At 45.2% G+C, this 22,253-nt stretch overlaps 1 long non-coding RNA gene across 2 annotated transcripts; it reads left to right on the forward strand.

Moving 5' to 3' along the window:
* The first annotated feature begins 64 nt into the window (after positions 1 to 64).
* Positions 65 to 9,921, forward strand: LOC146356167 (uncharacterized). 2 transcript variants are annotated; one of them, XR_014787310.1, is made up of 5 exons: positions 158 to 173; positions 1,491 to 1,634; positions 3,977 to 4,103; positions 4,836 to 4,962; positions 9,404 to 9,921. It is a non-coding gene; the product is annotated as an uncharacterized LOC146356167 (long non-coding RNA). The 2 variants fall into 2 exon arrangements; XR_014787309.1 differs by having other exon boundaries at positions 65 to 1,634.
* Positions 9,922 to 22,253: the final 12,332 nt, after the last annotated feature.

The following is a 22,253-nucleotide window of genomic DNA, read 5'->3' on the forward strand; positions in this document are numbered from 1 at the left end:
AATTCCCCTCCTCTCTAGGAATCCAGTTCAGTCCGTTTAACCCTTAGAAAGCCAAGCCAGCGTCAGGAGCGTCTCTCTTTCCCTCTCCAAGCTGGAGCCATTTGGCAGGCAACCTGATGCAACCTGGTGCTTTGGACTACAAGCCCCCTAAGCCCCAGCCACCATGTCCGATGGTCAGGAATTACGGGAGCTGTAGGCCGGAACCTCTGGAGGGGGGCACCGGGTTGCTGAACCTTTGTCTCCTGGCTTTGCGGCAGGCGGAGAGAGCCGATCCTGATGCGTGCTGGGTCTTCTACGGGTTAAATGAACCAGGGAAGTTTGTTGGCCTCTCTTGAGCCTAGGAAGAAGCTTGCAGCCTCTTCTTTTTTTGCCTTCTCTCCTGCCCCGCACAACCCCCCAAAAGCAGGATGTCCCATCATCTTCCACGAACCCCGATCTCCTGCCACCTGAGCGATGAATGTGACAAGAAAAACACCGCTTAGAGGGTCCTCTGATGGGTCACTCTAATGGCCATTGGGATCCTTAGACTTAGTGTCATTTCAGGGGCATCGGAACCACAATCTCTGTTAAACCCCAGATTTATGTGTTGCATTTATACCCCGCCCTTTTTCCCCTTGCAAGGAACCCAAGGCGGCTTACATTATCCTCCTCCTCTCCATTTTATCCTCACAACAACAACCCTGTGAGGTGGGCTGGGCTGAGAGTCTGTGACTGGCCCAAAGTCACCCAGTGAGATTCACAGCCAGGTGGGGACTAGAACCTGGATCTCCCAGCTCCCAGTCCAGCACTGTAACCACTACACGCCACTGGCTCTCTGATTGCCTTAGGGCGCAATGCTATTGCAATAGTTGGCAGCCTCCGAAGTCACAGGTTGCCAAGTATCCAATGTAGGGTGGCTGTAGCATGGAGGCGATCCTTGCCTCTGTGCTCCAGCCACCCTGCATTTTTGGCTAGACGGACAATTTCGGCTGTCTGGCCGCGGTTTCAGGGAGGGAAGGAGGCCACATGGCGCATAGGAAGCTGCATAACATGGCTTCCACAGCCTTCTCTCCTCCCCACCCCCGGACTGCCTCCTTTTCCCCATCTCTGCGCTCCATTTCCAAGCGCAGAGATGTAGCCAGCGCGGAGAGAACTGCGCCTGCTGCAAGGGGGAGGGGTCAGGGAGCATTGTTTCTAGGATCCATGTTCAGAGCCCTGGCTCCGACCTCAGTTCCCAGAAACCAAAAAATCCTATGACCCTCTAGACAGTGTCTAGTGGCCATAGGATTGCTCCCTTAATCATGGTCCTATTTGTCCAATTTAAAAAGAAAACGAATAGGAAACGTGGGTTGGTGGCAATTGAAATACTGGATTCACTGAATCTGGGGCTCGTCCTGCTTTGTGACACAGTGATCTTTGAGCTGTCCATATATGTTCCCTAGTCTCCCTGGGGCTGGGCACACCTGTTTGTATTATGTACTTGTAATTCTGGTTTTGTGCTTGTGACACAGCTGGAGAGTGGAGTATGTCACCATCACATACACAGATGCTCAACAGAAAACAGGTCTTACTGAAATCAGTGGCACAACTAACTTCTGAGTGAGCAACTAACTTCTGAGTGAGCAAGATCAGCCTGCACATGAATTTCCGCACAGGTAAATGCAGCAAATCTTGGGGCGGGGGGAGGGTAAAATATGCACAAACACCTAGGACAATCTTCCCAACGTGGAGCCCCCCAAATGCTTTGGTCTACAACTCATAGGATTCCTAACCATTGGCCATGTTCACTGTGGCTGATTATTATTTTATTTTGATCATTTTATTTACTGTACTTTTAAACTGCCCCGTAACTGAAGTTGTCTGGGTGGTGTACAATATATTAAAAACATGAAGTACAAACATTAAAACAAAAAAAAAACAGCAGACAATAAAAACAACGTAAAAGCAACTGCAAAGAATAAAAGCATTACAACATTATAAAACCAAATTTAAACCAGCAGAATAAAGTACTAAAAGCACTGAAAACAGTTCTTTAAATGCCTAGGAGAATAAAAAGATGTTCAGCTGGTGCTGCAAAGATCACAATTCCAACAAGAAGAAAAGGTGGAAGACAACAGAAGAAGCCAATGTGGCTTCACAAAAAGCTTAGGGATGACCTGAAAACAAAAAAGGACACATATAGGAAGTAGAAAGAAGGCCAAGCAACAAAAGAAGAGTACAGGCAGGTAGCACAGAATTGCAGGGATGGCGTCAGGAAGGCTAAAGCTGAGAATGAGCTGAGATTAGCGAGGGAGGCTAAAAGCAACAAAAAGGCTTTCTTCAGATACATGCATAGTAAAAGGCAGAGGAAAGAAATGGTGGTTCAGCTATTAAATAAGGATGGCAAAATGATAACAGATGACAAAGAAAAGGCAGAAGTGCTCAATTCCTACTTTGGCTCAGTCTTCTCCCGAAAGAGGGTCTATGACCCCCCTGGCAAAGGTGAAGTACTGGCTGAAGGGGCAGGATTGCAGTTGACATCGATAGGCATATGGTCAAGGAACACCTAATTACTTTGAGTTCAAATCTCCAGGGCCAGATGAACTGCACCCTAGAGTAATAAAGGAACTGGCAGAAGAACTCTCAGAGCCACTGTCTATTATCTTTGAGAAATCATGGAGGACGGGTGAAGTGCCAGATGACTGGAGGAGGGCTAATGTTGTCCCTATCTTTAAAAAGGGCAAAAAGGAGGAACCTGGGAACTACTGACCAGTCAGTCTGACACCAATCCCTGGGAAAATTCTGGAGCAGATGATAAAGCAATCCATCTGTAAGCACCAGTGATTACTCAAAGCCAACATGGATTAGTCAAGAACAAATCCTGCCAGACGAATCTGATCTCATTTTTGGATCAGGTCACCTCCCTTGTGGACTGTGGGAATGCTGTAGACACAATATACCTTGACTTCAGCAAAGCTTTCGACAAAGTGCCCCATGATATCCTGATGAGCAAACTAGCTCAAAGTAGGCTAGGTGAAACAATGATCCAGTGGATCCACAGTTGGCTACAGAATTGGACTCAAAGAGTGCTGATCAATGGGATCTTCTCAAACTGGGGGAGGTAACGAGTGGGGTACTGCAGGGCTCAGTCCTGGGCCCAGTGCTCTTCAACATTTTTATTCATGACTTGGAGGAGGAGGTGCAGGGAATGCTGATCAAATTTGCAGATGACACAAAATTGGGCGGGATAGCTTATACTTTGGAAGACAGAAACAAAATCCAAAGTGATCTTGATAGACTAGAGCGCTGGACAGAAAACAACAGAACGAAATTTAATAGGGATAAATGCCAAGTTCCGCACCTAGGAAGTTCTGCACCTAGGATGTTAGGGATAAATGCCAAGTTCTGCACCTAAGTGCTGCAAGAAGGAGGAGTTCCTTCGGCCCTGTCAGAGGCTTCTGTGGAGCACAGATCCAAGATGGACGAGAAAGATTCAGCTGGCCCCAAAGCAGGAAGAGGGCCTGGTACCACCACAGCTGAGAGCAGTGGGGAATTCTGGGGAAAAAACAGTGTAGAGAATCCTGGGAGAACAGATGCTCTGCCCAGATGTACAGAGCCAGCATTTCCAGGAATTATGCTACCAGGAGGCCGAGGGGCCCCAAGAGGTTTGCAGCTGACTCCACGATCTCTGCCCTCAGTGGCTGAAACCAGAGAGACACACAAAAACGAAGGTGCTGGACCTGTTGATCCTGGAGCAGTTCCTGGCCATCCTGTCTTCCCAGATAGGGAGCTGGGTGAGAGAATGTGGAGTGGAGACCTGTTCCCAGGCAGTGGCCCTGGCAGAAGGCAGAGAGGACAAGAAACAGGAAGGGGTGCAGGTGAGAACATTTCTTCCTGATAATTCCGGAGAGTGAAGAATATGAGGGAGGATATACAAAAATGTTCTAATAATTGTCCAAGACCTTTGCCTCTCATATCATTCCTTTTATAATCCTCCCCATCCTCATTGCTGTTTCAGGAGCAGGGCCTGTTTGCAGAATTGGGCACTGATTTACCAGAGGAAGAGAAGGCTCCATCCTCCAGCAGACAGACTCCAGTGCAAAGGAGGATCATGCAGAAGGCTGACAGAGGAGCTACCATGCAGGGTGAGGATTAATGGGGCATATTTTAACTGGGTTCCTCTACATATTTTGCATGGGTAGAGGGGAAGGGGAAGTGACTCTTAACTTCATTATTTCCCACAGTGCAGAAATGTGTTTATTTTCTACACTTGAAGACATTATACAAGGAAATCAGTGTTGTGATTTCTAGTCAAGAACCCAAATGGGGAGAGATCTGTTTTCACACGACTGAAATTAAAAAATGGATATAAGTAGCAGAGGTTCAATGCCCTTGTGTACTTAGACATGTGTTGTGTAATCTCTGAGGCAAGCAGATGCTCCTGGTTTCCCACCCCCTTTGTCTCTCACAGGTGAAAGGAGGATGCTGGCAATACATATCCAGCCATCTCTTCTTCATGGTCGAGGGCAAACAGCTGCCCTGGACCCAGATCAGGTAGTGGGTAGAATTACTGGGGAGACATGCAGGAGCAGCAACTTCTGTCCTCGGCTAAACTTCCTGGGTCTGAACAAATCTCTCTCCTTCTCTTTGCTTCCGTCAAAGCTGCCCACTTGGAAGGCTATGAGTGCCTCCCATGAAGGTTTAGATCAGGTTTCCGCCATTGTTTGCGGTCCATGGGCAAAAAAAGAAAAAAAAAAAGCCATGTAGAGATGCTGAGAATAATCACCCTTCACCTCACCTTAGCTAGTGTTTTGGATTTTGCTCATCTGCAATTTCCACATTTTCTCTGAGGAAGAAATGGTTTCTTTTCCTTTCAGGGTCTGGTGGCCTTTGAGGAGGTGGCTGTGTCTTTCACAGAGGAGGAGTGGGCTCTGCTGGATCCTGACCAGAGAGCTCTGCATCGGGAAGTCATGGAAGAGAATTCTGGGATCGTGGCCTTTCTTGGTAAGGCTCCATCTTTCCCTGGCTGGTAATAATATCTTGTTTACAAATGTGTTGTTGTTGTTGTTCAGTCGTGTCCGACTCTTCGTGACCCCATGGACAATAGCACGCCAGGCCTTCCTGTCCTGCGCTTTCTCCCGGAGTGTGCTCAAGTTCATATTCATTGCATCAGTGATGCTATCTAGCCATCTCATCCTCTGCTGTCCCCTTCTCCTTTTGCCTTCAGTCTTTCCCAGCATCAGGGTCTTTTCCAGGGAGTTTTCTCTTCGCATTAGGTGGCCAAAATATTGGAGCTTCAGCTTCAGTATCTGTCCTTCCAATGAGCACTCAGGGTTGATTTCCTTTAGGATGGACTGATTTGACCTCCTTGCAGTCCAGGGGACTCGTAAGAGTCTTCTCCAGCACCACAGTTCAAAAGCATCAATTTGTAAGAAACTAATTTTAGCATTTTTGCACATTACGTATATTTCAGCACATCAAGTCTCCATCTTCCAGTCTAACAGGATATATCTATTTTTATTGATGAAGGGCACAATCCTATATTTGTGTACACAGAAAAGACTCTTGGATGTAGGACTCTTTTCTATCTAAACATGCACAGGATTGCACCCTAAAATGTTCCACCTTCCAGTATTGAAAAATCTATATCCAGAAGTGGTCTAACACTGGTTAGACCTCAATAATAAATGTCAAACCACAACATCCTCAAACCAAAAATATAACAATCAGCATGAGGTCATTAAAACCTCAGGAAACATCCAGGGTTGCCAGAACGACGTATACAGATTGGAGCCATCATAGAATCCCAGAGGCCTGATGGAACAGCCTTGCCAGAGCCTACTGCCTACAAGACAATGCAGAAGAATGTGGGAGGTTGTGTTCCTTGGCAGGGACTGGTACAGCACTGGGGCCACTGCTGAGAAGGCCCTGTATTCCCTCTTCGTTAATTTGCTCCCGTGAGTATCTGGAGAATGATCCTTAAGCCGGAACCACACTAAAAGTAAATTTAGTTTTAAAATGTATTAAACTAATAGACAAGATGGTGAAAACTAAAAGGTATTTATGAAAAACAGCAAAGAGATGGTACAAAATCTGCAATACATTGCATTAAAAATGATTAAAGCATAATAAATGGAATGAAGCTGTTACAATGTGACTATCATAAATGCAACAATAAAATGTTAAAAGTAGCAGAGGAAGCAATCCTACGTCCCCTAGACAGTGTCTTGGGTACAAACAAAGGATTTTGGGGTTTCCTGGCTCTGAGCTCAGAGCCAGGAGACCACGCCCCTTCCCCCTCACAGCCAGTGCAGAGAAAACCCTGCTGGCTGCTTCTCCATGCTCGTAAAACAGAGCGTGGAGACGGGGAGAAGGGGGCATTCCTGGAGGAGCAGGGAGACCAGGGCAGAATTCCTATGATCTTTCCTATGGCCACCCCAGCCTCTTTCCCTCCCCCTCCCCAAAGCCTCCACCCATCTAGCTAAAATGCAGAGAGGCAGACACAAGGCACCTCCTTCTCTGCATAGGATATTCATAAGCCTCCGAGTTCAGGGACATATGAGTACCCAGGGCACGACCCATAGGACTGCATGGCAAATGGAATATAAGAGAAACATATCAAACATTAATCTTTGTCTAGCACCCTCTCTACCCCCAGCTAACTTAGGGCACAATCCTATACATGTTTAGACAGAAAAAGGCCCTACAATTCCCAGCATTTCCCAGCCTGCATGGCTGGCTGGGGGATGCTGGGAGTTGCAGGACTTATTTATGCCTAAACATACATCGGATTGTACCCTTAGAGTAAAAAATATTTGCACCTGACTTTCATCCCTGGTACCAAGTGAAGAAACATCCTCATGAGTCACCATAAATCTATCTTTCAACTTTTAATTGGAAGAAGGAATATGGGAAGCCTTAGGTTCAAACACTGAAGTTACAAATAAAATGAAAATGATTCTCTGGTGTAGCAACATATCACTGATAGGGCCAATGTTGGCCTGCAAGAATTCAACAGTAAAAGATGGAAATATAAAGTCAGAAGAAACTTCTCTGTCCACACCTTGGAGCCTTGACAGGGCTACGAAAAAGAGGAAAGACCCCCTACCAACTATAAAGAACCAGGCCATAAGAGCAGAATGCAAAGCCTGCCCCCACTCCAAAAATAAAGAAACAAAATAATATCGGTGACTCTTATCAAACATAGGACAATAAGTTCTCACTTTGAAAAAATCATGAGAAAAATCTGTTTTAAAATTGAATCCCCCTCTCTTTCCCAAAGGAAAATTTTCTGGGGTAGAGTCTCAAGTATCAACGTAGTTGTGTGAGAAGAGCCATAAAACAAATAAAAACAAAAACAAAAGATAATAAAGAAAAACAAAAAAACAAAATTAAGGGCACAATCCTATGGCCTCTAGTCAGCGGCTAGATGGCCATAGGATACTTCGGTTAACTTAAGAAGAGCCCTGCTGGATCATACCAAGGTCCTTCTAGTCCAGCATTCTGTTCACACAGTGGCCAACCAACTGTCGAGGGGAAAGCCACAAGCAGGACAGGAATGAAACAGCACACACACCCCATCCATGTTCCCCAGCATACTGCCTCTGATACTGGGGGTTGCATATACCCATCAGGATAAGTAGCCATTGATGGCCTTCTCTTCCATCCAAAATGGTGGCCATCAACTACATCTTGTGGTAATGAATTCCATAATTTAAATGTGCACTGTGTGAAGTCATCCTTTTATCTGTCCTGAACCTTCCACCAATCAGCTTCATGGGATGATCCCAGGTTCCAGTATTTTAAGAGAGGGAGGGAAATGTCTCCCTATCCACATTCTCCACACCATGTGTAATTTTGTATACCTCTTATCATTTTATACACCTCTCTCAGGTCTTAACTACTCGGGCCATTTCCCCATTCCAGAGGAGTGAAAGGACGTTGTCAAATACAACCATATCACTCTAGTAATAGGACTTTGATGGGTGAAACGTCGTAATGGTCCCTCTTCCCCTGCAGTATTTAGACTTCCCCTGTAAGTCTAAATGCTCTCAAGTAATTATGTATCCACGACAAAAAATAAAGTTATGTACTGCTCCTGCATCCACATGATTTGGCAAAAGGCCAGCTCAAGAGTTTGTTCCGCCAGAGTGAGACAGAGGCTTGATTGGTGTGAGGGCGATGAAATCCCAAGCTACATCAGACACGGGTGGGTGGGCTTGGGGTGAATATTGGAATCAGTGAATATAATTTATTTATTTATTTATTCATTCATTCATTCATTCATTCATTTATTCATTCCATTTATATCCTGCCTTTTTTCCTCCCTTAAGGAACGCAAGGCAGCATACATAATCCTCCTCCTTCTCTCCATTTTATCCTCACAACAACAACCCTGTGAGGTAGGTTGGACTGAGAGTCAGAATATTGAAATTACTTGTCCTGGGTGGACCACAAAACTGCACACAAGGCCATCTCCATCAGGCAGGGAAAGTGTGGTTGCATCAGGTACACTAATGGAATCCACATTCTCTGTCAAGAGCCCACCACTCTGTCTGCAAGCATGAAACGAGGAAATTGCCCACTGGGATACGACACTGACCCCAGTGGTCTGAAAAGTGTAACAGACACTGTGAGAATTCTACTCCCTGGGCCCATCCAGGTCTTAGTAAGTGACAGAGAGGGCGTAATCCTATGCATGTTTAGCCAGAAAAAAGTCTTTGCTGGCTGGGGAATGCTGGGAGTTGAAGGACGTTTTTCTGGCTAAATATGCATAGGATTGTGCCATTGTTGCCCAGTTTCTCTCCTGTTTTCCTGGCTGTTTTCCTATTGACTCTCCTGGCACTAATGTGTTTTTTTTTACTCTTAAAGTTGCTGGCTGGGTATTGAAGATGCTGTTGGCTAGGAGTGGACTCTGCACATGGATAATGCAATTAATATCTAATATTATGTCCCAGCCCTTAGAAGTCTACCTATTTATTTTTATGCTGCCTTTTTTCCCCTCTTGGACGGAAGCCAAGGTAGTTTACATGGTCCTCCCCCTCTCCATTTCATCCTCACAACAAACCTGGGAGATAGTTTAGGCAGAGGGTCAGTGACTGACCCAAAGTCACCCAGTGAGATTAATGCCCAATAGGGGACTAGAACCCAGATCTCTTGAATCCCAGTCCAACATCTAACCACTCCACCACACTGGCTCTCATTAACCGTCATGTCTGAACCTATGAATGCATGAGATTCATGTCTGAGTGGAGGCCAAAATCATGTTCCATACCACACCTGCTGTCAGTTAATGCCAGTCAAGACAGGCTGAGAAATACGTGGTAAGATCTCCCTCCCATCCAGGTCTCTTCAGTTGTTCCCTTTATCAACACTGTTCATTGAGGATGTTCAGTGATTTGAGGTTCCGTTTCTAAATTTTACAAGTTTCCTGTCTTCATTGCAGGAGGTGATGAATGGGATGCTGAGACTGAGGGAGGCCCATGTGAGGAGCCACCAGAAAGAGATGGATGTGAAGAGATGGACCAGGAGAGAATAAAAATTGGAGAAAATTAGAAGATGAGGAATAAATCTTCCGCTTTTCAGGGCAGTGTCTACAATGAAAGGGGCCACGGTGGCTTAGTGGTTAAGACGCTGAACTGCAGACCGGAAGGTCGGCAGGACAGCAGTTCGAGACCCGAGTGCCACGTGATGGAGTGAGCTCCCGTCTTCAGTCCCAGCTCCTGCTAACCTAGCAGTTCGAAAGCAAGAAATTGCAAGTAGATAAATAGGTACTGCTTTGGCAGGAAAGGTAACAGCGTTCCGTGCACCTCGGTGTTCAGTCATGCCGGCCACATGACCACGGAAGCGTCTTCGGACAGTGCTGGCTCTTCGGCTTAAAAATGGAGATGAGCACCACACCCTAGAGTTGGACACAAGTGGTTGGGGACACCTTTACCTTTTACTACAATGAAACCACATTCCAAGAAAAAATAGATGAAAGAAAGAAAACAGATGAATGGTCTATGTGCCAAGCTTTGATTCCCAATCAAGCCTAAAAGGTCATTGCAAAATCTCGACAGAGGACAAATCATTTAACTGCCTGGAGAGCGGAAGAAGTTTCAGTATTAGAACAAACCTCACTTCTCATCAAAGTGTTCATCCAGAGGAGAAATCATATGAATGTACAGACTGTAGAAAGTGCTTCAGTGAGAAAACATACCTCATCAAAGAATTCACACAAGGGAGAAACCATATAAATGTGCAGAGTGTGGAAAGAGCTTCAACAGAAGCACAAACCTAACATCCCATCAAAGAACTCATACAGGGGAGAAACCATATAAATATGCAGAGTGTGGAAAGAGCTTCAAACAGAGCTCAAACCTAAGATCACACCAAAGAATTCACACAGGGGAGAAACCATATATATGTGCAGAGTGTGGAAAAAGCTTCCGTGTGAGCACACAACTCACTTCTCATCGAAGAATTCACACAGGGGACAAACCATATAAATGCTTGGAGTGAGGAAAGAGATTCAGTAAAAGCACAAGCCTCACTTCTCATCAAAGATTTCACACAGGGGACAAACCATATAAATGTGAAGTGTGTGGAAAGAGCTTCAGGTTTAGCACAAGCCTCAGTAGACATCAAAGAACCCACACGAATGACAAACCATATGAATGAGCAGATAATTGAAAGAGCTTCAGTCAGAGCTCAAACCTAACATCACACCAAAGAATTCACAGGGGTGAAGCCACATAAATGCTTGGAGTGTGGAAAGAGCTTCAACGTGAGTGCAAGCCTCACTTCTCATCAAAGAACTCACACGGGAAAAACCATATGAATGAGCATTGAGTGGAAAGAAAGCGGAACACAACAGAAATGTTTTGAGTGTAGAAGTTTCCATAGGAGTATAATCTTGATTTCTCATCAAAGAATTCATATTAGATAAAGCATAGTATTGCCTGGAATGTGGACAAAGTTTCAGTCAGAAGATCAATCTTACTTCCTGTTAATCTGGTACTAAAAGGGTTAAATAATGTTGCTAACAAAAGAGTGAAGATGGCTCATTTGATCTGGAATAGTTGAATGACCTGAATGAGGGTTTTGGGGAGACCTACAAGTAGAGGCCATAAAAGACCCCAGACCCGTATTTAAGAATCAGTCTTATATTCTAGACTCTTGATGCCTGGGTGAGAAGAACTTGAAGTTTGATTCTATACGGACTGATATTATCTTACTAACTAAGATTTTGCAGGCCTGTCCTTGAAGAAAGGGAAAAAAATGTAGCTGTCTTTACAAGCAGCTTCTCAGAGCTTGTTCAAGGCCACGGTGTGCTGGCAGAGTGTATGAGAGAGATGAACGGAAGAACTGAGCGTGCTCAGATGCCTACTGAGGGGAGGAGAAGTACTGTTTTGACATCTTGTGGTGTCCTTTGAGTAAGGAGAATGTCCTTACTCAAAGCTAGTTGGGCGGAGGAAGCTGTAGACTTGAGCACAAGCGACAATTGGGAGGAGGTGTTCGGGTGGATATGACCAAACATGGACATGAGTTCAAAGAAGATGTACCAGGGAGAAATACGTCAGTCAAGATAACATGCCCAGATGGCAGCCTTTGGGCCACGTTTTGGGACATTTCGAAGTAACCCATTTGCAGTAGTGCCAGAGATGTTCCCCAAACACGTGAGATCGTGGGAGATAGATGAGACACCTTACTTCTGATTGGTGAGTGGGTGGTCTAACGCACCCCATTTTGATTGGAAGATGGTTGTCTCATTACTCATTGGGGGGCCCACCTTTGACCAGAGCAAGTGTATAAAAGCACAGGTAGCGAGAGCTGATTTCTGCTGCTGCTGCTGCTGCTGCTTCAGGAAACCAGATTCCGGATGAACATCAGGAAAAATGTCCTGACTGTTAGAGCAATATGACAGTGGAGCCAATTACCTGGGGAGGTGGTGGGCTCTCCCACGCTGGAGGCATACAAGATGAGGCTGGTCAGCCATCTGTCAGGGATGCTTTGACCTGGACTCCTGCACTGAGCAGGGGGTGGACTCGATGGTCTTATAGGCCGCTTCAAAACCCTACTATTCTATGATTCACTTCGCTCTTTCTGCCTCACCACCAGACCCAAGGATTTGGGAAACTATGGACCTCTTTAGACTCTTAGACTTTAGAATATTTTCTGAAGTTAGGACTTAAGAGTATTTTCTGAAAGTAAGTCTTAGAATTATTTCTGAGGTTGGGTCTTAGAGTTCTTTCTGAAAATGGGACCTGGAATTATTTCCAAATCTAGAATTTTTTTCCTTTCACTCTAACTTCTACCTTTATTCTTCACATGCCTAGAAGAACTTAGTAATGATTCAGTGTAGTTTTCAAACCAGCTTCAGAGCTGGATATGGAGTTGAGACTGCCATGGTGGATGATCTTCGCCTGGGAATCGATAGGGAGAGTGCATCCCCATTGATTCTTTTGGAACTCTCAGTGGCGTTTGATACCATCGACCATGGTATCCTTCTGGATCACCTGAGGGAGTTGGGGGCACTGCTCTGCACTGGTTCCGCTCCTTTCAGAATGGTCCCAGATGGTGTCGCTCGGGGATAGTTGTTCCTTGAAAATGAACTATTATGTGGAGTCCCTCAGGGCTCCATTCTATCCCCGATGCTATTCAATATCTACATGAAACCGCTGGGAGAGACCATCAAGAGGTTTGGGGCTGGGTGTTCTCAGTATGCTGATGACACCCAAATCTGTTTCTCCTTAACATCTTCATCCAAGGAACATGTGACTCCTCTGAATGACTGCCTGAAGTCGGTAATGGGCTAGATGAGGGAGAACAAGCTGAAGCTGAATCCAGGCAAGACAGAGGGGCTCGTCGAGAAGGGTCCTAATTCAGGTATTGAGGTATGTCAACCAGTTCTGGATGGGTTTGCACTCCCGCTGAAGGAGCAGGTTCGTAGCTTAGGGGTGCTTCTCGACCCGACCCTGCTCCTGGCACCCCAGGTGGAGGCGAAAGTGAGAAGTGCCTGTTATCAGCTACGCCAGCTATGCCCGTTCCTGGAACATATGGACTGGTAACAGTGGTGGACGCGATGGTAACCTCTAGGCTTGATTTCTGTAATGCACTGAACTTTATTGCATTTATTGCATTTATATCCTGCCTTTTTTCCTGTTGCAAGGAACCCAAGGCAGCTTACATGATCCTCCTCCTCTCCATTTTACTCTCACAACAACCCTGTGAGGTAGGTTGGGCTGAGAGTCTGTGCCTGGCCCAAAGTCACGGCTGCCTGTATATTTAGTTCAGAAACTTCAACATATGGCAGCCAGGCTGGTCTCTGGGACATCCCATGGAGACCCTATTACACCGGTTTTAAAATCTTTACACTGGCTGCCAGTTTGTTTCCGAGTAAAATATAAAGTGATGGTCTTACCTTTAAGGCCTTACATGGTCTAGGTCCAAGGTACCTTAGGGAGTGCCTCCTCCCCTATGTCCCAGCCCGCCACCTAAGGTCCTCTGGGGGCTCTCTGCTGTGGCTGCCTAACGAGAGCCTGGCAGCCACGCGCCAGAGGACCTTTTCCTTTGCCGCCCCTCCGTTGTGGAATGACCTGACGGCTGGAATGCACCTGCTGACCTCTTTGAAGGTCTTTAAGCAGGCATTAAAGATGCTATTATTCCGGCAGGCCTTCCCTTTTGAGAACTCTTGTTCCTCGTGCTGACTTTTGTATACTGTTTTTAAGCTGTGTGGTTTTTAACTGTGTTGTTGGATTATTTTTTTTTTGTTAAATTGTTTTTAGTTCAAAGCTATTTTTAGTTATATGTTGTTTGTATATGTCCTTATGCTTTTATGTAAATAGCTTTTAAACTTTGTATATTGTATTTTAATGTTTTAACTTTTATAAACTGCCCAGAGAGCTTCAGCTATGGGGCTGTATAGAAATGTAATAAATAAATAAATATTCAAGTAAAATGCAGGGGACATAATAGGAGAGTGAACAATTAGTTTTAGTTAAGTTTAGTTTTAGTTTGGCTTTAAACCGCAAGTAATAAACAGGAGAAAGTTGGAAGGAGGAGTCATAATAATGTTACATGCTCAAGCTGTTATCTTATTAGCTAAATTCATAATACCAGCTTTGGCAATTGCAGGTCTTTTAATTAATATTCTATTTTTGTTGCATTCTCTTCCCTGTAATTGCAGAGGATGTTTCTAACGCCCATATAACCACCATGCCACTTTCTTTTCATTTTGTACTTTTCTGAAATAAAGCCTTAAATAGATTTCAATTTACAATTATCTGTAGTGATATTTGTCTGTTTAAATTAGCCTGGTTACCCACCGGGGTGCTTCGGACCCATTTGGTGCAGGTTCTGAGGTTAAACAGGACCTAATTTACACTTCCCACCAAATAAATCACATAGGCGGAACCCATAGAAGTGCTTGGATATTATGTCATAATCCAACTCATCTTTCACATCGGAGAACTCACTTTGGAGAATGAGTCTGAAGAACAGACTACACACATACATGCCTTCCCAGCCCTTAAGTTTGAAATCCTCCTCATGGGCCCACCAATAATATCCATCAAGTTGGTGGGATCAAGACAGAGCCTTCTTGGTGGGGTCCCCAACACTGTTGAATTGCCTCCCATGATAACTTTGCTTAGCCTTTTCATTATGTGTTTTCAACAGGTTTTAAAAATTTGATTGTTCGCATCTGCCTTTGCCTGTTTCATTTGAAGTTGGCCCAGCTCTTTAAAATTTTTTAATGAAAAGGTACATATGATTTGAACAAAGTGAGCAATTCCAAGACAAAATCTTGGAAATCTTACAGATACATACTAATTAAATCATCGACAAAAACACTTAGTGCAAAATTATTCCAAAAGTTTATGAAGAGGGAGCATTTATCTATGAATTAATTTGTTTGTGGGCCCTGCTGATTCTTGAGGGATGATGTAAGTTTAATTGACAAAGCTGCTTCCCAGATTTTCCTTGACAAAGCAAGACACCTCTGAGGTTTGAGGAAACTTCCAAAGAGGCAATGGAAATTTTTGCTACATTCCATAGAATCGCTGTTAATTTGATTTCCTTCAGCTCAGTTTGTTCCTTTGACTATCCCAAGAGAATTATTTGATAAGATGATATGCTGCATTTCAAAGATTAGATCCAATACTTTCTTCCCAAAATTGTTTAATATTCAGGTAATCCTTAAACAAATAAATACAGAGTTTGCCTTTGAGGCTTGAAATGACCAGCATTCTTTTAGCTGATTAAGGGAGCAAACCTTTGGCCGCTAGTCAGCGGCTAGACGGCCGTAGGATATGTGGGTTTCTGGGAACTGACCTGGTAGTCCGTGCTTCGAGGTCGGTTCCCGGAGAACCGACCTTCCCCCCTTCCCATGCTGCCTCGCAGGCCGCTTGGAACAGCCCCTTGCCTTGCGCTTGGAAGAGGAGCACGGAGCGGTGAAAACGGGGCATTCCGGACCGGGGAAGGCGGAAATGCCGATACGAACAGCCGATACGAATGCCGCTTGGAACAGCCCCTTGCCTTGCGCTTGGAAGAGGAGCACGGAGCGGTGAAAACGGGGCATTCCGGACCGTGGAAGGCGGAAATGCCGATACGACACATCCTGTGTGTCGTCCGGCAGCCTCCTCCCCCGCTCCGCCTTCCCGCGGCTAGACAGCTGAAATCGGCTGTCTAGCCACAAATGCAGAGCGGCTGAAGTGCGGAGGGGACGATCCCCTCCATGATTCTATCCTGCATTGGATAGGTGGTCGCCTCCAAGTTCGGGGGCAGCCACCTATCCCCATAGGATTGCCCCCTAAAGTACATTGTTTTAAATCTATGTGTACTATATGGTTCTATTGGTAATTTTTCAATAAAAAGATTTCCTAAATTTGCACTAATTAAATTGCTCACAATATTACTAAAAATCCAATAGATGGATTGTTTTACAATTGTGACTGCTTTATACTATTATTGTTGGTTTTATTAGATGGTGTTGTTGAATTCTTATTCCTATTGATTTTGTATTTCTGTGTATTTGTTTATCATGATTTTAGTAAGTAAGGGTGCAATCCTATGCATGTTTAGACAGAAAAAAGTACTACAACTTGCAGCATTCCCCAGCCAGAAAGAAGCCCTACAACTCCCAGCATTCCCCATCCAACATGGCTGGCTGGGGAATGCTGGGAGTTTTAGGACTTTTTTTCTGGTTAGGGAAGGAGTCATATTAAGGTGCAGAAGCAAAGATAGCTAAAGAAAGTTTAAGGTTGCATTTTTCCCTCTGTTCTATTAGTACATAGTGACAAATAATGACCGAGAATCCATAGATGTTCCCCAACTGCAAAAGGAATAGCAGTATTTAGAATTCCTGCTCACTTCATCAAATAGGTTTTACACAGCTATGGGTTGTTTGCATTTCAGTGCTAGTCAAATCCAGGCCCAGCTCAGGCCATTTTTCTGCCTGAAGCAAAGGAGCAAATGCAACCCCACCCCTGACAGAATGGGTTTTAAAGGGACATTTAACTTCAACTCCATATGTAGAGCAGGGCTGGGGGACCTGCAGCCCTCTTGATTCTATTGGACTACAACTCCCATCACCCCTGAGCATTAGCCATGATTGCTGGGGCCAATGGGAGATGGAGTCTGTCAAGACCAGCAATGCCCTGTTCTTTTAGTGGAAGGGAAAACAGGGCAGCGAGTGAGCTCACACTCCAGTTTCCTTTTCCCTCCCTGTGGCCTCTTCCACTGCCACCAGCTGGATTTCTCTGGCAGCCTTGTCAAAGAAATCTTTACAGCATAATGAGTGTTCACTTCTTTATTGAAGTAAAGAAAAAAAAGAAAGGATACGTATGGGGAGATTCCGACAAGCTTTCTGTAAGGGGGTTCTCCCCAGACAGTTAAAACAAAGCTTTTATACATTGAATGACAAGGCACAGTTAACACTGATTGGATGCAGAACGCTACAGAGGTGGAACAAACTGCATGGCACTTCCAATTGGTTAGTATTTGCCACATAGAAAAACAATTGCCAGTGTGATGGACAGTTCCTACTAGTCTAGTTGTAACTGGTTATTCGTGTGGCATTGAAGCTGGGGGCATGAATATTTCGTTTTTCACCCAGACTTTCACCTTCACCCAGACTTTTTGTCTTCGAGCTTTGTGCAAGGTTAGCATGTTTTGCTAATGTAATTTGGGTTTTTCTTCCACAGCCTCCACCAAACCAGCCTTAAAGTTCTCTGGGTCTCAGGTAATCTACTTTAGGTAGTGTGGGGATTGGTTATTAGTCATGGGTCAGCCAGCTATAAACAAAAAGAGAGACCACAAATTTTTAAAGTATCAAAATTTAATTTTACTGAAGAAAAATGTAAGTAGCCAAAAGTTTTAACATCTGAAGGAATACACCCATACACACAGAAAAGTCATATGAACAACAGGGCAATAAAAACAACCAGGGATAAACACATCCAGGTAACCCAACTAGACTGTGTCCTTATTATTAGCCAATTTGGCCCACAGATTCAGAGAGGTTCAACATTCCTGCCATATGGGTTTACCCTCCACTGAGTTTTGCTGCGTTCACCTATGAGGAAATTCATGTGCAGCCTGATCTTACCCATGTTCTGCACTCAGAAGTAAGTCGTGCCACTGATTTCAATGAGACCTGCTTTCTGCTGAGCTCATATGGGATGGTGACGTACTCCAGTCTCCAACTGTGTCAGAAGCACAGAACAAGAACAGGAAGTATATAATGCAAACTGGTGAGCCCAGCCACAGGGCAGCTAGGTTATATATGTGGACAACATGCGGTCCACACACAGCAATTCACTCTGTGTACAAGCCCCAGATCAAGTGAATAACCATGGTAGTAATTCAATTCCCAACTCACCCTCTATTTGTTTTCTTTTTTAAATTGGGCAAATGGGCCTCACTTTAAGCAGGGGAAGGCAACCTCTGTGTGCCCTGCCCACACCTCTCCCCATGCCCCACCCTCTGGCCTGGAGGTGGGGAAGTTGCGAGGAGGTGGGGAGAGGAATCCCCTTGTTATCTCTGACACAATGGAGGGTGAGTGGTGCGCAGGGGGATCCCCTTGTTATCTCCCATCACAGATTGGAGATAACAGGGGGAATAGGGGTGCGGCCACTGTGCAGCCTTCCAATATGTGCAGGCGCTCTTGCAAGGGCCTGAAGAGTGGGCTTTGCTTGTCCTTTGCCTTCCTCGCATAGCAGAAGCAAAGAATTAGTGAAGTCAGGCTTGGCCTTCCCCGTGTCCTCTCCAAGCAGGAGAAGGCAAGGGGCATGCGAAGGCGCCTTGCTGTGCACGGGCCTTCTCAGGTGGGAGAAGACCCATGCACAGAGAAACTGGTTCCCAGCTGACATGCACCTATTATGGTTGTCTTCCCCTAATAAGGCAAAGCCTCAGTGGTCAGAAGTGAGCTGTAAAGAGCAAGAACACTACAGAAGCAGTGGCTGATCATTTCAATCAAGAATGTTGTAGGCTTCAGAGTTGCTGTTCTTAGAAAAGTCAAATGGTATGGACAGGAGATAGTTGAACAGCAAAGAGTTCATACAGAAATTTGACCGCATTCATCTGGGGCTTAACAGAGATTATGGTTTCTATGTATTACTCACAGAGCGCCAATATGGTGCTGTGTGGAGGTGCACTACCCAGGGTACCCTTCCAGCCTGAACCTCTCTTCCCCACCATGCACCCATGCTGGGGAGACTACAGGAAACTGCTGCACACCCAGTACGCACGCTCAATATTGGCCCTGAAGCCACAGAGCTTTCAGGGCAGGGAAGTAAGGCAGGAGTCGCATGAACAGGCAGAGCCCACTCGCTGGGCTTGCCTTTAAAAACAAAAAATAAAAAGTTTGGTGAGTGGTGATGAACGGAGGGAGGAGGAAGGAGAGGGGAAGAAAGGAAGGGTCTGGGATTTACTGTGGGGTATCGCCATCCTCCTTGCCCTGTATTAGGGGCTGCCTCTGACAGGAGGCTTTAGTTAAACCGTGTTGGATAGCCTTCTCTGAACATGTGTATTGTTGTTGTTCAGTCGTTCAGTCGTGTCCGACTCTTCGTGACCCCATGGACCATAGCACGCCAGGCCTTCCTGTCCTGTGCTCTCTCCCGGAGCGTGCTCAAGTTCATATTCATTGCATCCGTGATGCTATCTAGCCATCTCATCGTCTGCCGTCCCCTTCTCCTTTTGCCTTCAGTCTTTCCCAACATCAGGGTCTTTTCCAGTGAGTTTTCTCTTCGCATTAGGTGGCCAAAATATTGGAGCTTCAGCTTCATTATCTGTCCTTCCAATGAGCATTCAGGGTTGATTTCCTTTAGGATGGACTGATTTGACCTCCTTGCAGTCCAGGGGACTCATAAGAGTCTTCTCCAGCACCACAGTTCGAAAGCATCAATTCTTCGGCGCTCAGCCTTCCTTATAGTCCAGCTCTCACAGCCATACATTACTACTGGGAAAACCATAGCTTTGATTAGACGGACCTTTGTCGGCAAGGTGATGTCTCTGCTTCTTACTATGCTGTCTAGGTTGGCCATAGCTTTCCTCCCAAGGAGCAAGCGTCTTTTAATTTCATGGCTACAGTCACCGTCTGCGGTGATCTTGGAGCCCAAGAAAGTAAAATCTGTCACTGCTTCCATTTCTTCCCCTTCTATATGCCAGGAAGTGATGGGGCCAGATGCCATGATCTTCGTTTTTTTAATGTTGAGTTTCAAACCAGCTTTTGCACTCTCCTCTTTCACCCTCAACAACAGGCTCTTGAGATCCTCTTCGCTTTCTGCCATTAGGGTGGTATCGTCTGCATATCGGAGGTTGTTGATAATTCTCCCAGCAATCTTAATTCCGACCTCTGATTCATCCAACCCGGCGTTTCTCATGATGTACTCTGCATATAAGTTAAATAAGCAGGGTGACAATATGCAGCCTTGTCGTACTCCTTTCCCAATTTTGAACCAATCGGTTGTTCCATGTCTGGTTCTTACTGTTGCTTTTTGACCCTCGTACAGGTTTCTCAGGAGACAGGTAAGGTGGTCTGGTACTCCCATCACTTTCAGAATTTGCCACAGTTTGTTGTGATCCACACAATCAAAGGCTTTAGCGTAGTCAATGAAGCAGAAATAGACGTTTTTCTGGCATTCTCTTGCTTTCTCCATGATGCAGCGAATGTTGGCGATTTGATCTCTAGTTCCTCTGCCTCTTCGAAACCCAGCTTGTACTTCCGGTAGTTCTCGGTTCGCATACTGCTGAAGCCTAGCTTGTAGGATTTTGAGCATCACCTTGCTGGCATGTGAAATGAGCGCAATTGTGCGGTAGTTTGAACACTCTTTGGCGTTGCCCTTCTTTGGAATTGGAATGTAAACTGACCTTTTCCAGTCTTGCGGCCACTGTTGAGTGTTCCAGATTTGTTGGCATATTGAATGCAGCACTTTAACAGCATCATCTTTTAGGATTTTAAATAGCTCGGCTGGAATACTGTCATCTCCGCTAGCTTTGTTGTTACTAATGCTTCCTAAGGCCCACTTGACTTCACTCTCTAGGATGTCCGGCTCAAGTTCAGTGACCGCCCTCTCATGGCTATCAGGGACATTCAGATCTTTCCTGTATAGTTCTTCTGTGTATTCTTGCCACCTCTTCTTAATCTCATCTGCTTCTGTTAGGTCCCTGCCTTCTTTGTCCTTTATCATGCCCGTCTTTGCACAAAACATTCCCTTGAGATCTCCAATTTTCTTGAAGAGATCTCTAGTCTTTCCCATTCTGTTGTTTTCCTCGATTTCTTTGCATTGTTCATTTAAGAAGGCCTTCTTGTCTCTCCTTGCTATTCTCTGGAACTCTGCATTCAGTTGGGTATATCTTCCCCTTTCTCCCTTGCTTTTCGCTTCCCTTCTTTCGTGAGCTACTTGTAAAGCCTCATCAGACAGCCACTTTGCTTTCTTGCATTTCTTTTTCTTTGGGATGGATTGAGTTGCTGCCTCCTGAACAATGTTACGGACCTCCATCCATAGTTCCTCAGGCACTCTGTCTATCAGGTCTAATCCCTGAAATCTATTCCTCACCTCCACTGTATATTCATCAGGGATATGATTTAGGTCATACCTGAACGGTTTAGTGGTTTTCCCTACGTTCTTCAATTTAAGCCGAAATTTTGCAAGAAGCAGCTCATGATCTGAGCCACAGTCAGCTCCAGGTCTTGTTTTTACTGACTGTATGGAGGTTCTCCATCTTTGGCTGCAAAGGACATAATCAATCTGATTTCGATATTGACCATCTGGTGACGTCCATGTGTAGAGTCGCCTCTTGTGCTGTTGGAAAAGAGTGTTTGCTATGATCAGCGTGTTCTCTTGGCAAAACTCTATTAGCTTTTGTCCTGCTTCATTTTGTACACCAAGGCCATGCCTGCCTGTTATCCCGGTGATTTCTTGACTTCCTACTTTAGCATTCCAATCCCCTATGATGAAGAGGACATCTTTTTTTGGTGTTAGTTCTAGAAGGTGTTGTAGGTCTTCATAGAACCGATCAACGTATTCTTGCCAAGAAAACCCCATAGAACATGTGTATTAAAGCACTAATAAAGTAAGGGTACAATCTTATGCATGTTTGGCCAGAGGAAAGGCCTACAACTCCCAGCATGCCCCAGCCAGCATTGCTGGCTGGGGCATGCTGGGAATTGTAGGCCTTTCCTCTGGCTAAACATGCATGGGATGGCGCTCTAAATTGGTTTGAACTCCTAATCTGGCTCTAGCCTGCATTTATTGCCTCTAATCCTAAATGCTGTGTTGCCACGCTTTCTCTATATAAGGCAACTCTGTGGTAAGTCCAGATTTCCAACAATAACGAGTGAAATGAGGCAGGTGGCTACTAAGGAGAGGGAACTAAGGAACATCGCTGTCCTTGTACGTTTAAAATCTTTGCCCTGCTGCTGCTTTATACTTCCGTTTTATCCGGTAGTTAAAACTTTTTAAAGTTTCATATTCTTTTTTTTTTTTTAATCAGGTTGATTTTTATGGCTTGAACTACAGAGAACCTCCCAATCGAGCTTCAGCCATCGGCCAGTATAGAAAGGGAAACCGTAAATAAGCAGGCTACTCTTGATGTTTTGCCCAACCGTGCACCACTTTAGACTTGTCTACGTTGAACGGCATATGCCATTGTATTGCCCATTCTCCCAACGTTAACTGAAGGGGGGGGGCGTGTTAACCCCACCCCACCCCACCAAGAAGACAGACAATCTGCAAAAACGGTTAGGGCGCAATCTTATGCACGTTTCGACAGAGAAAAAGCCTACACCTCCCAGCATGCCCCAGCTTGCC

This window comes from Heloderma suspectum, chromosome 2 (assembly GCF_057233095.1).
Source record: "Heloderma suspectum isolate Gila_16-S chromosome 2, 16-S_ref, whole genome shotgun sequence".
Classification (NCBI taxonomy): Eukaryota; Metazoa; Chordata; class Lepidosauria; order Squamata; family Helodermatidae; genus Heloderma; species Heloderma suspectum.